Genomic DNA, 13,765 nt, shown 5'->3' with positions numbered 1-13,765 from the left:
AGGGAGCTCTTCTTAATATTTTGACACCAAAATCATGTCGATACACCTTACCGACTGCGAGTAAAGCCACCCACGCTTTAACTTGACAGACTGTATATCATTGTCTGTGCCGAGGCTACATTTACATTAAATTTGATTGGAAAAATGTACAGACATCTAAGACAGTAATTTAAGAAATGATCAAAGTCACGACTTTGGTAGAGATCGGCAATTTTCTCAAAAGAAGTTCATAATGATAAAATCGTTAAGTTCGAAAAAAAATTGTTATCAAAAGAAAAATGGAAGGGTCTTCAATTGATTTTTTAAGGTTCATTTAACCTTTTTTGTCTTTCTACCCAGATATGATATGTAATTCATGGTTAAATGAAAAAGGAGTTAGGTATGTTTTTCTACAGATAACGTTAGTTTAACAAAAATATTTTTATTTCAAAACCAGGATTTTTTGGCTTAGCTTCACTTTTTTCATCTTCACTTTTAAATGAAGGGAAGTTTGAAAAAATATTTGAAAGGTTGCAAAAGATTATTCATCATAAGCTTCAAATCCATTCACTCACATTGTCCAAGTTATTACTTTTGAATTCTAAATTAAAATGATGAATTTTAAAAAGTGTGAGGTATAATTAGATTTTTTTAACGATTTACTTAAACGACCCTAATTTAAGAATGCTTTAACTTTAAATGGAGTTTTAAATTAGTTAAATTTTAACGGTTCAGCCAGGCTGAAGTTTGGAAAATTCTAGGGAAAACAGCTTTGGAAAGGTAACAAAGAAAGTTATTGTATTTTACCGAGAATGCAAGAATTTGTAAATAATTTACGAGAATTAACGAGAAAATTTATTGTTTACTTTCATTTTTTTTTATTATGTTTAAATAATTAACTGCTTGAAAAATTAATCGCTTAAATTTCAAGTGACTATTCTACAACTCCTGGATAGAAAGAAAAGTCTGATCAGATTTCATGCGAACTGGAATAAATGGTAGAAGAAAATTTAATTAATTTTAAAAAAAGAGTCACTAATAAAAGTTTACTAATTCTCAAGCCATCCTTTCAAGCCATTCCCAAGCATTCCTTTCGGATAAATAATAAATATTTCTCTCGAGTTTAAGATACTGTCAAATAACTTTTAAGAAAAGAGATTCAAGCAAATGTTGCTAAATTATATTGAAAAGTCAATCAGATTTTATTTGATGGTAAACGACTTTTTATGTGATTCATGGAAAAGAATGCAGAAAATGAGTAATCGAAGTACTGAGAATACGTTCTCATAAAATTCCGTCGACAGCTTATAAGAAACTGTATTGTTTGTGATTTTATTTTCTTGAAGGTAATTTGCTAGTTCAGGAACTTGATTTTCACGGGAAATGGCAGGGGTTTTATTTTCGGATCGTGATTATTTTTTAATTCTTAGTTTTAATAACCGAAGTATTGCATAATACGAGATTCAGCGAGATCATTTTGAAAGTCTTTTAGCATGACTTTGATTCTAATTAAAATTTTAGAGCTCAAGCGCTTGTAATTTTTAATATTGTTCAAATATAAAGACTAACTTTCAAATCGGGACGGAATTTGAAATGCTTTTCGAAACACTTTACTCTAAAATATGGAAATTTAAAGAATTAAATACAAAGTAAACAAAAATTTAAATTGTGCTTTTCTTTTTTTGATTCAATATAAGTGATTTTCGTGAATCTTAAATAATAATAAAAAATGTAGATTTGATTTAACAATTTTTTCATTTTAGATTTATAGGTTTATTTTTGCACTTTCTAAACGAAGTTTAGATATTGTTAGAAATAATTAAATAATAATAGAAAATGTTTGGGACTAAAATCAGATTTTATTACAATGATACATGCTTTTCAGACGATTTTTAATCATTTTCATGAATAAAGAACGTTGTGAATTTTAATTGAGTTTATCTCAAATCCAAGAGTATAATACAAAGTCACTAGATTTTGAATCAACTACGTATTTTTTTCCTTGCAGCTTCATAACTTTGAAATTCTTCAAAAAATTTTTTTTCCAATTTTACGCAGCATACTTACCAAGTTTTTATTTATTTGTAAAAGTAGCTTTATAGTACTGGATTTAACTATTTTGTTGACATTTTGTTGTTGTAAATAATGTTTAGAACTAAAAATTCAATTGCTTTATTTTTGGTTAAAAATTCATAGTTTTTTCTTGAATTCAACTACATACTTGGTTAAAAGTTCAACTTTTTTTGTTAAAAAATTTTTTTTTTAAGAATTATTATTTTGATTGAAATTTTAATTGAAATTTGGAAAAAATCTTCCATATTGTTGAAAATGAAATAATCGCACTTTAAAAGTTACCCGTGCAGAATTTTCGAAAGGGCTTTAGTGGAGCTCTAAATAGTTTCCCCTATCTCTAATTGGAGTCCAATGAGGTCAACTAGCTGGCGCCGCATCTGGAATATTACGCTTTTCACATGTGGGCCGTACTATTAAAAATTATTTTCTTAATAATAAAGAAAATTTCTTAAATTTAAATTTATTATAACTCTGTTGACATTATTTTTATACAATTAAGGCAATTAACATTAAAGAAAAACTTTATCAAGTAATTATATTCAATTTTTAGTGATCATTTAATTTCACAGTGAAAAAAATTTATTCGAAAATGTGCAGCAACCCCACTGTTGGCATCTTTATTGTTCGAGATTTTTATTGTCACCGATTAAATTTTTTCTAATATCATAAAGAATACAAAATATTATTAATAATAACATAAGATAGAAATTTCATATAACATTTGATTTGTTATGAGTTTTGAACCCTCTAATTTGAGTTAAAATTATATCTGAGAATCAAGAATAAGAAAATAAGTATTATCAGTTTGTATTTTAATTTATATAAATATAATTTTCATAAGTATTATAGGAAAAATTCGAGTATTTTTAAAAGATTTTCAGGACTTTTATTAGTTTGGAAGAAACCAAGAAATATTTGATAAATTTTTGGAAATATTTCAAATTTTTAAAATATTTCTCAACCATTTGAAACATGGCTTGAATTCCTGAAAATATTTTTAACTGATTCGAATTTTTCTAAATATTTAAAAAAAATATTCAAAATGTCAAGAAATTGCCATATAATTTTCTAAATTTTCCCAAGACTTTTAAGACCATTTTTCTTTCTCTTGAAACTTTTCAAAATTCTTTTGTTTAATCTTGTCAGATATTATAAGCCTTCTTGTCCTTAACAATCATTCAAATTTGTCTCGGTTTTTGTTTAAATTCTGCAAAATTAAAGAAATTGCCCTAAAATCTTTTAGATTCTTCTTTGTCAATTTTTTTAATCTTTTCCAATGTTTTAAATGATTTGTTAAAATTAATTTTTCAAAATAAAGAGTTATTGTAATTTTCTCTAGGAACATGAATAAACTTTAGAATTTCTTTTCAACTTACTACAATTTTTCTAAAATGATGTAATATGGCGAAATCGCAAAATTTTGCTTCAAAATATTTTCTTCTGAAAATTATAAAGAATTGTCTCAAAGTCTTCCATGTTCTGTTTCTACACATTTTGAAATCCTTAAAACTTAAAATTATTATTTTAAAATAAAACCTGAACGATTAAAAGTTTTCCCAGAAATCTTGAAAAAAATGCATCTCCTAAACTCTTTCATAATTATTGAAAAGCTTCTAACTTCTTTTTCGAATTATTCGAAATAAGTTTTAGCGCACAATTAAATTTTTTTATCTTAATAAAAGCATAAGAAAGTTTACAAATCATAGTGTGATAGCGAAATGTTAAGAGCATAATTATTTTCCATTTTTAAACAAACATTTAAAAATTTAATTTTATCTTCTATCGATAATGTTTAGAAACATTTCGAAATAAATTTTATGATTAATTGAAATGATTAATTTAAAAATTTTGATATACAAAGTTAATTGTGAAGCAAATTCCTGAATTAAAAATGTTACGTCATACGAACCCCCTCCCCCTTTTTAATTTCACGTAATATGTGAAGACTTCCTATAGGAGTTAGAGTTTCGAAAAAATTGGGATCCTTGTTATATGAATACTTGAAAGTGAATTTCGTACGGGCACATTGAGATTCTCTTTGTGATAAAAACATCGGGATGTGGATCTAGGGGGTTCTCTGAGTTTCTCTCCTGGAGAGTGGAAATTGATTCTCATTATCGGTCCTTTTCGAAATCGAGCACGGAAGGATGGAAATCGGAAGAATTTGAAATTCAGTGGCGCAAAAACTGCCCCGCAAGCAACATTCTGAGCAGTGCACAATGACAATAGGACCTGCTGGGTCCTAGCTGTTCTTCGCCTGGGGGGTGAAAACTCACGCTCGACAGATGGGCGGTAGAGGGGGTCCGAGTAATTATTATGCGATTACCCACAAGCCCATTGATTTAGATTGGACTCTGGGGGGTCCACTGCTACGATTCAAGAACCCATCTCGAATTTTGTTTCGAATTTCAAGGACTCTGAAGTCTTTGAACCGGTTACTTTTCAAGTGTAAATATCCCATTTACGTATGATACTTATATGTATGTAATTCCAAACAGAAACCAAAACAATATTTTTTACAAAATCGCTTTATTAAACTCGAATATTTACTTAATAACATTTCAGATTAAGAATTGTTTTTTATTTTCAATATACAGGGTGTCTACTAGGATGGTCCAAAAATGTGGTGAAATTTAATTTTGTCAACTTTGTAATATATTACACCGAAAAATTTGTTGGAATTCAGAAAAAAAGAAAAAAATTTTTATTGTTGAAAAAAATGGTATTTAGAGGTGGCGCAAGCCCCGTGAAGTTTAACACGCATTTCCCATAAAAAAGGTCGTTTTTGTCAGTTTTATTCTGAATCGTCCATATTAGCTGAATCGAGTTGAAACTCAATATTTCTCGTTAAAAATAGCAATACAATACAAATAAAATATTATTTTTTAAATATCACCACCATAAGTTATTTTTATACAGACTCCCAAAAAAACCCATAAGTGAAAAAATGGCTTTTGTGAGTTTTTAATGCTAATTATGATTCTTTTGTGTGTGCTTTTTTGAATGCAAATTATTTCTGATGCATAAAATACTACTCTTACTTACACTTGTAATTCGATTTTCACTAATGTTAAAAAACATAATTTTTGAAACGATTTATGATTATTATAAATAATGGTATCTTTAAATAATGCTAGATATTTGCGGTTTTTTCTGATTTTTGAAAGCTTTTTCTCAAATTTTCAATCAGAGTCGAGTAATAATTAATTCAAGGTAACAAAAATAGTAGTTTAAACAATTTATTATTGTCAATAATATTCTCTTAGTTTAAAGGTATAAGGTACCTCTTTATACTGAAATTTTTAACTATTGCAAAATCCTGTTAAATAAAACAAGAATCCAACGACCAAATTTGGATCACAACGAATAAACAAAAACCAAAAATCCTATTGTAATCTGAAAAAAACAAAAAACAAATAAAATTTTAGGACAAAAATAAAAAAGAGGAAAGAAAAATGAGAAGGCAGCCAATTTGTATCATTATGATTATTGGACGTTAAATGGGATTTTTAATTTGGATTTTGGTCTAATTTAAATTTCTTAAATTTTGAGTTTTAACTATTTTTATATTTTTTACATGGAGAGATCCAATAATTAATTAAATTGAGAAAAAAGATTTATGTAAACAAATTATTCATGCATCTACTATCTTCAATCTTCAACTATATTAAGGCCTGATATTTGCGGTTTTTTCCCTGAAATTTTCAACTTTTTGTTTGGTTTTTACTTTGTGAGGTAATAATTAATGCAAGTGAATAAAAATAGTTTTTAAACAATTTATTATTTTAGATATTTTAGATGAGTGCTAGAAAGTTGGCGTTTTTCTGAAATGTTTAAATTTGCTTTGCCGCTTTGCTTTGTTAGTTATGAAGAAATAATATATAAATAAAAATAAATATAATACATTTATAGACCTAGTCCTCCCAACTACTCTTCATTATTTCATTCATTCTTTTTGTCTCTTGTTTAAGATAGCTTTTTCGCTTAAATTTTTTTTTTTAATATTGGGAAAAGAGAAGAAATTATTCACTTAAAAAAAGTACGATACTATTTAAAAAATGAAGTGAAAAGTGAGCAAAAAGTTTAAGAGATCAGAAAAAAACTGCAAATTTTTAGCACTTGTCTATAAAAAATCTGACTGCATTTAAAAAAGAATCGATTAAATTTAAAGCAATTTAAAAGTATGAACAAATTTATTTAATTGAGTGAGTTTGCAATGAGTGTAGAACAGTTAAGGAGAATTTAAAAGTTTTTAAGACTGCAAGATAAATCAAACAAAAGAACTAAAAATAATTCAGGATAAATAAATAAGAATTTGCAAACAGTATCTGAGAAACCCTAAGAAATTCCTTACTTTTTGTGACTAAATTCTTTGAAATAAAATAAAATATTAGAATCTCGTAAACTGATTAAAACCCTTGAAAATGTCTTAAGATTGTTTAAATTTTCTTTAAAATGTCTTTGAATCTTTGAAAATACCCTAAAATATTTACAAGGTTTATTTCGTAAAGTAAATTTCAAGAGAAAATTAAAAAAGATTTCAACACATTTTTAACGATTTTCTATAATTTCAAAAAAGAATGGTTAAGATTGGAAGCAATATTTTTGCAATTTTGCAAGATTACATCATTTTAGAAAAAACTTAAGTGTGTTTAAGTAATATTGGAAGTTTTTAAACGATTAAAAAATTATGTAAAACTCGAAAAGATTTTATAAAATTCAAAAAAAAAAAAAAAAAAAATCGATTCTTTAAGACTTGAAAAAAGATTTTTAAAAATTTTGTATGGTTTCAAGAAAATAAAATAGTTTTATCAGATTCCTGGGAAAATTTCAAATTACATTTCTGGGGGAAAATCAATTTTAAGAGAAATTTCAAAAGATTTCAAATGATTTTCTAAAATTTCGAAAAAGAATGGAGAAGATTTTAAAGAAAAAATTTTCAGTTCTGCAAAATAAAAAGATTTAAAAAATTTGCAGTTAGTTTAAGATATATTTAATAGTTTTGAACAGATTAAATAGTAATTAAAAATATTGAATAGATTTCGAAACATTTAAAACAAAATATACAATTTTGAAAATTTCGAACAAAGTTTCAGAAGTTTTTTTTTTTAATTTGTGAAAGGTTTCAAGGTAATAAAGAAAAGTTTCTGAAGATTTCTGGGAAAATTTCAATTGATTTTTCATTCTAATAAATTAATTTTAAAGTATCATTTTCACAAGATTTCAAAACATTTAAATAGCTTTCCAAAATTCGAAAAGAAATTTTAACAGAATATTGAAAATTAATTTTTTTAATGATTCAATTTTGAAGATTTAAAAAAAATATTAATTAATTTTAAATCATTTTAACAGATATATATTTAAGAATTTAAGAAGTTTTTAAGAGATTCCAAATATTTTACAGCTGTAAAATATTTCCGAAAATTCATGATATATTTTTAAATTTCCCTCGAAATTTAAAGGTGCTACATATCTTTTAAACTGATTAGGATTTTTCCTATTGTACATTGTAAAATCCCGTAAATTAAAAAATCTTTCTTTAAGATTTTCGAGATTCTTTTTTTTACACTTCTGAAACCTTCGAAAAATGTAAGTGTTGAAAAACATTTAGCAGATAAATTGGACGTCGTTTTTGAATTGGATAGGAAGTTTCGAGATTATGCTCCCATATTTTACACAAAATTAATAAATCTCAAATCAGCCAACGAGGGAAACAAGTTATATACCAGTGTCAGATTCTATTATGGATATCCATTTTGAAAAAATATAAGACGTACCAGAGATAGATATTTTTATAAATAAATAAAAAGTTAAATTTAAAATAGTGCAACAAATTATTTGGATTTAACAGTTAGACAAATTATTGGTTCTGATAGCTAGCCAGCGCCCGATTTGGGCCTGAAAAAACAGAATAGATAATGAGGAAAAATAATTAATTTTTTTTAGTATTCTTTTTTAATTTTTGATACTTTTGAAAACCCTGTTTCTTTTTAGGAATATGCAAAAAAATATTTGACTAAGATTCTTAGCATTTTCTTGGTCCTGATGGGGTAGCGTGGTCCCGACTAGGGCCCAAAAGGACGGATTAGATGATGAGGAAAAAATGAATTTGTTTAGTGTTCACTTTTCATTTGTGATACACTTAAAAAGCCCTACTCTTTTTGGAAATGTAAAAAAAAATATTTGAATGAGAGACTTATAAAATTTGTTCGTATGTTGAGTTAGTCGGTATCTGATCAGGGCCCCAGAAGATTGACTAGATGATGAGGAAAAATTAATTTTTTTAAATATTTATTTTTCATTTTTCGTACTTTCAATCACCCTAGCTCTTTTTCTAAATGTGCAAAAAATATTTTAGTTAGACACTGAGGAAAGTGTTTGTTCATGACGGGCTATTGATCACCCGATAAGAGTCCGAATAGACTAACCAGAAAATGAGAAAAAACTCATTTTTTGATGTTATTTTGTCGGCTCTGTTACTTTTAAACACCCTGGCTATTTTTGGAAATGTGCAAAAAGATATTGACTGATATTGACATTGGTTTGATACTTAGAACGTTTGTTGGTCATAATGGACTAGTCAGCAACCGATTAGGGCCCGAAAACACTGCCCCGATAAAATAGTTGATTTACAATCTGATTTGGTTAGGATTCAAAATCTTGATACTGTTTTGTAGACAGAGTATAATAAAGATGTAAACATATGTGAATAATGGACATTTGTTCGAATGACAGAAGCGTAGGTGTCAAGAGACGTCAATACGTCCGAGAATACGCGGTGGGTACTTAGGAATCAATTTTATAGGCTTAAATGGGGTTTGGGCGAGAATGCATATGTTGAGGGGGCCCCAAGGGGTTTTTGGTGCAAGTGGACCCCCCGGGGGCGCGCACCCCAGTTGGAACAGAACGCCCGCCCCCGTTGGGTGTCGAAATCTATAAATAATTTATATCATTTGGTCCATTCAGCGAAAGAGAGCCCATATGTACCTGTGTCGCCTTTCACCCTGCTGGACCTGCTTTTGCTTCAGTTTCTTCCTAGGACCTAGACAAAGGAAACCACAACAGAAGTTTCCTGGATACGAAATTTCCCACTTCTAGTCTTGAAACGTGATTCCAGGTTCAGACTCGAAAATTTTTCTGAAACAGGTTGAAGCAGTTTGATTTTTTTATTAAACTAGTGGGACGGCTGAAAACCCCCGAAAACAAAAGTTCCGACACTGTAATATTCCCGAATAATAAAATTCCTAATCGACGACTGAAAAATTCTGAAAAATCAAACTCCCGACTCTAAAATTTCCGGTATAGAGAATTCCCGAATTTAAACAATTAAAATTTTTGTCATTTATAAAGTCAATCAAATTAATACATTTAATTTTTTTAATAACAAACAAATTTTAATTAATTATATTTGGGAATTTTATAATATCGTAATTTTCCGTTGAGAATTTACAAATTTGGTAATTTTATAAACTTTCGGGAATTCAAAAAGTCCGAAATATTATAAATTGCTAGGGAATTTTATTATTAGGAAATTTTATTACTTGGGAATTTCCCAATTCGAGAATTTAATTTTTGGGCAGTTTCAGCCGTTCCATGCCCAAATAATTAAATTTTTGAATAATATAAATTCCGAATTGGAAAATTCCCGAATAATAAAATTCACGAACAGTTTGTAATATTACCGAATTTTTAAATTCCAGAATAAGAAAAACACCGATAATTTATAATATTAATGAATTTAAAAATTCCTGACCGAAAATGACTGAATAACAAAATATCTGAAATAGCAAAATCCCAAATTATAAAACTCCCAAATGTTTACAAATAAAATTTTTTTATTTTAATCAATATTATTTATTTATTAAAAATACAATAATCAAAAATTTCTACCGAGTAAATTATTTGTAATGCTCAGAGTTTCTAAAATTATTGTTTGAATTTAAAACAACAATAATTTGAAAATTTCTCATCTAGAAATATATCTTTTTCCATTATTGTTAATTTAAATTCAAACAATAATTCTAGAAACTTTAAACATTATACAATTTTTTCTATATAAATATTTCATTATTGTTATTTAAATAAATAAGTAATAGTTATTAAATTTTTCAAATTAATTATTTATAATAATTCTTTAATTTTTTGTTGTGAATTTTAGTATTCGGAAATTATCAAATTTGGTAATGAAATAAACTGCACGGGAATTTTATTGATAGGGAATTATTCAATTTGAGAATTTTCTATTAGAAAATTTTATTATTTAGGAATTTTATTATTTGTGAATTTTGTTACTCGGGAATTTGACTGTGTCGGAAATTGTACTTTTCGAAATTTTTCAGTTGACCCTGAAATTTTCTAAAAAGAAAATATTCTAAATAATAACAATTTTGAAATTATAAAATTGCCAAAATACAAAAATCTCGAATTGGAAAATTTCGAAAAAATAAGAAAAATTGCCAAGTTATAAAACACCCAAAAGTGTCAAATTCCCCACACCATGACATTTTTATCAAAGCTTGTTTTTATATATATATTTATTTTTTGGGTTTTTTTAGTCGTCCAAAATTAGCATAGTTAGTTTTTCGATTCAAAGGCTAAAAATAGATTTTAATACAAAATAAACATCCCAAATGCCTATTTATTTGTTAAAATAATATTAAATTAATCTTAAACAATTTCAAATAATTTTTAAAGATTTCAGATGTATTGAAAAATTCCTGAGGTATTGAAAAAAAAATTTACATTCTTTGAAAATCTTTCAAAATTTTTAAAAACATTCTCTTTTTCGAAATCTCAAAAACTCTATATTTTGTTATAAATGGTTAAAAAATCTTTTCAAGTTTTTTACATTATTATTTTATATTGTTAAAACTTTTAAGTATTTCATAAACTTACTCCCATTTTTTTAAATTTCGTAATATTGCAAAATCATTTAAAAGGTTTTGAAATCTTTTTTAATTTTTTCTTAAAATACATTTATCATAACAAAAAATCATTTGAAAATTTTATCTAAATCTTAAGAACAATTGTTGTATTCTCTTGAAACCTTTTCAAATACTTAAAAAGCTTTTAATTTTCTTTTTCAAAGTTTTTGAAAATCTAGACTTGGTTCTCAATTTTTAAAAATCTTTTTTAATTTTAAATTATTTGTGTACCCTTCCAAAATTTTTAAATCTTGTTTATAGCCTAATTTAATAAAATAATAATAATTTTTGTTTGAAAATACCAATTTTTCGGGGAAAATGATAACATAACATAAAATCGTTAAGATATGTGAATCTTCTTTAAAACTTTAATTATTTAAAAAAAATGTAATAGCAATTTTCGACGAAAAACAATTGCATAATCCAAATTTGATCAAAGATTCTAAAGCTTCTTCAAATAATAATAGTTATCGCTTAAAAAAAAACAATTTTTGGTGTAAAATTCTAAATTAACCTAAAATTAATAAAATATGCAAATATTCTTTACAAACATAATTCCTTAAAATTGAAAATACAAATGATGAAAACACAAGCATAATCGTAAATAGTTAAAAGATTCTAAGTTCTACTCAAATGATAATATTTGTTGTTTTAAAATACCAATTTTCAGGGTAAAATGCTAACATAATCTAAAATTGTTTCAATATGTGAATCTTCTTTGAAACCTAATTTTTAAAAATAAAAGTACTAATGATGAAAAAACTAGCATAATCCGAAATTTAAAACAATTCGAAGTCCAAAATTAATCAAATATTCTGAATCTTCTTCAAATTATAATAACCAAAAATTGTTAAAATATGCGAAACTTCTTTAATGCCAATTATTAAACAAATACATTAAAAACACTAATTTTCGACGATAAACATTAGCATGATCCCAAATCGTTATTAAAGGTTCTAAATCTTGTTTAAATTATTGCTGTAAAAACGACAGCATTGAAGTAGATTATATGACATTGAAAAAATTGTACACTTTAATACCTATAAATCTAAGCAAATTCCGTTTTTGTCCAAATGCGCTTCTTTGTATTCAAAAGTTTTCGTTCGAATCATTTTGAATCCACAAAAAAGACACTTAAGGGGCTTCTTTTTAATGCCATTGACTGCGGTTGAATGACCGCATCAGTTCAATGCCATGCAATGCCTTCAGTGATTGGAGGTATAGAATGGAACCAATGACGTTCAATGCTGTTGAATTACCAAATAAGTCGAATGCCATTTAATGTTTTACCGACCAGATGTATTGAAAACAATCAATGCATTTGAATGCCGTTGAATGCTTTTACATTTTTACAGGGATACCTAATAATTTAGGTATTTTTAAAAATACAAATTTTTCTTGTGATCGTCTAGAGTGACCCAAGATGATTTTTTTTAAAGGCTAGAAAAGCTGTAAAACGTAAAATGTTGGAAATTTTGAGATCTTTGAATTCTAATGATTTTTGAATAAAAGTTCTCAATTTGGATGCAAAACATAACCTAAAATTGGTGAAAATTGCAAATCTTGATGAAGCTTTTTCTTTAAAAATGCTAATTGCTAGTAAACAAAACTAACAAAACTTATTTTTTAGATATTTTAAGTCTTCTTAACAAATTTATGATTTTACATTAAAATTCGTCAAAAAATGTTAATCTCCAGAAAAAAGCACTTACATTAAAGATATACAATATTTACAATAATTAATTAGATAATATAGAAGTTTTAATTTATCTGCCCAAGATTATTTAAAAAGCAGTAATGTTTCTTAATTTACTTAAAGATTTTTATGATTCTTATTATTAATAGGAATTATTAGTAGATTCAATTTTCAAAATTTTCATTTCAAGATACAAAGCAACTTCAAGTAATGAAAAGCCAATCACGTTTTCAAGAACATTAACTGCGAGATTTTCGAGGCATATCGTTGCACCACTTTTTTTTATACAGGATAGTATAAATAATGAGAAATTATTGAATTTGGATCGATTCAAATTAAATTCTCTCAAACTTGACTTAATTTGCAAAGAACTGACATTATTTGATTTTTTTTCAATGAGGGGACTGTCGAAGAAGATAGTAATGAATAATTGAATAGAAAGAGATATTATCGAGGTTGGAGGCACTTTAGACTTTTTAGAGCTTAGAATACCCTTCTGCTGAGTAGGTCGAGAAATACGACACCACGTCTGAGCATTTTAAAAAACCCGCGCGAGTCAGACCTCGTGACTATCGGCGTTCGTTGATCTTTGGTTAAGGGAAGCAGAGCGAGGGATGCTTTTACAAGAATCATCCCCCTTCTTCTACTCTCAGGTTATGTTTAGAGAACCTGTTACTTCTCTCAAAAAGGCAACATAGTGCCTAGATTTAAATTAATAATAAATTAACAAAATCTCACAGATTTAAATACTTAAAGTTAGTCTATTTACAGAAAAACTTACCCTTTGTAAATCGAAGGAAAAAGTCGGTTTTGGATCTTGCTTCCGTGTTTCCCGGGACTGTGGGCACGGTGTTTCGACGTTTATCGACGTTTTTGACGGAGCTTGCGTGTTTGGCGAGTTGCTCGAAGGACCAAACGTCCCGTTGGGTGGCTAGCCTGGTTTTATTTCGCTTTTCATGTTTATCTCTACGTGGCGCCACGTGATGTTCTAAAAATTAGGGGATGAAGATAATCAACCATGTTCTAAATAGAGAAGGGCTTGAGATGATTGGAAAATAATATCTTCTCTATGGAGCGAATTATGTTAGAGGTT

General features: G+C 27.0%; 1 protein-coding gene across 2 annotated transcripts in view; it reads right to left on the bottom strand.

The window, feature by feature from the left end:
* The window catches only part of LOC117167981 (multiple coagulation factor deficiency protein 2 homolog), a 28,632-nt gene extending 15,114 nt beyond the window's left edge, over positions 1-13,518 (bottom strand). For both annotated transcript variants that reach the window (XM_033353265.1, XM_033353266.1), the window contains exons 1-2: positions 13,454-13,518; positions 9,040-9,189 (exon numbers count right to left, since the gene is read on the bottom strand). The gene's annotated coding sequence lies outside the window, so the exon portion shown is untranslated. The remainder of the gene's footprint in view (positions 1-9,039; positions 9,190-13,453) is intronic.
* Between the last annotated feature and the right edge of the window lie 247 nt (positions 13,519-13,765).

This window comes from Belonocnema kinseyi, chromosome 2, assembly GCF_010883055.1.
Source record: "Belonocnema kinseyi isolate 2016_QV_RU_SX_M_011 chromosome 2, B_treatae_v1, whole genome shotgun sequence".
NCBI lineage: Eukaryota > Metazoa > Arthropoda > Insecta > Hymenoptera > Cynipidae > Belonocnema > Belonocnema kinseyi.
The sequence above is the reverse complement of the archived record's forward strand: the minus strand, read 5'-3'. Positions and strand labels throughout refer to the sequence as shown.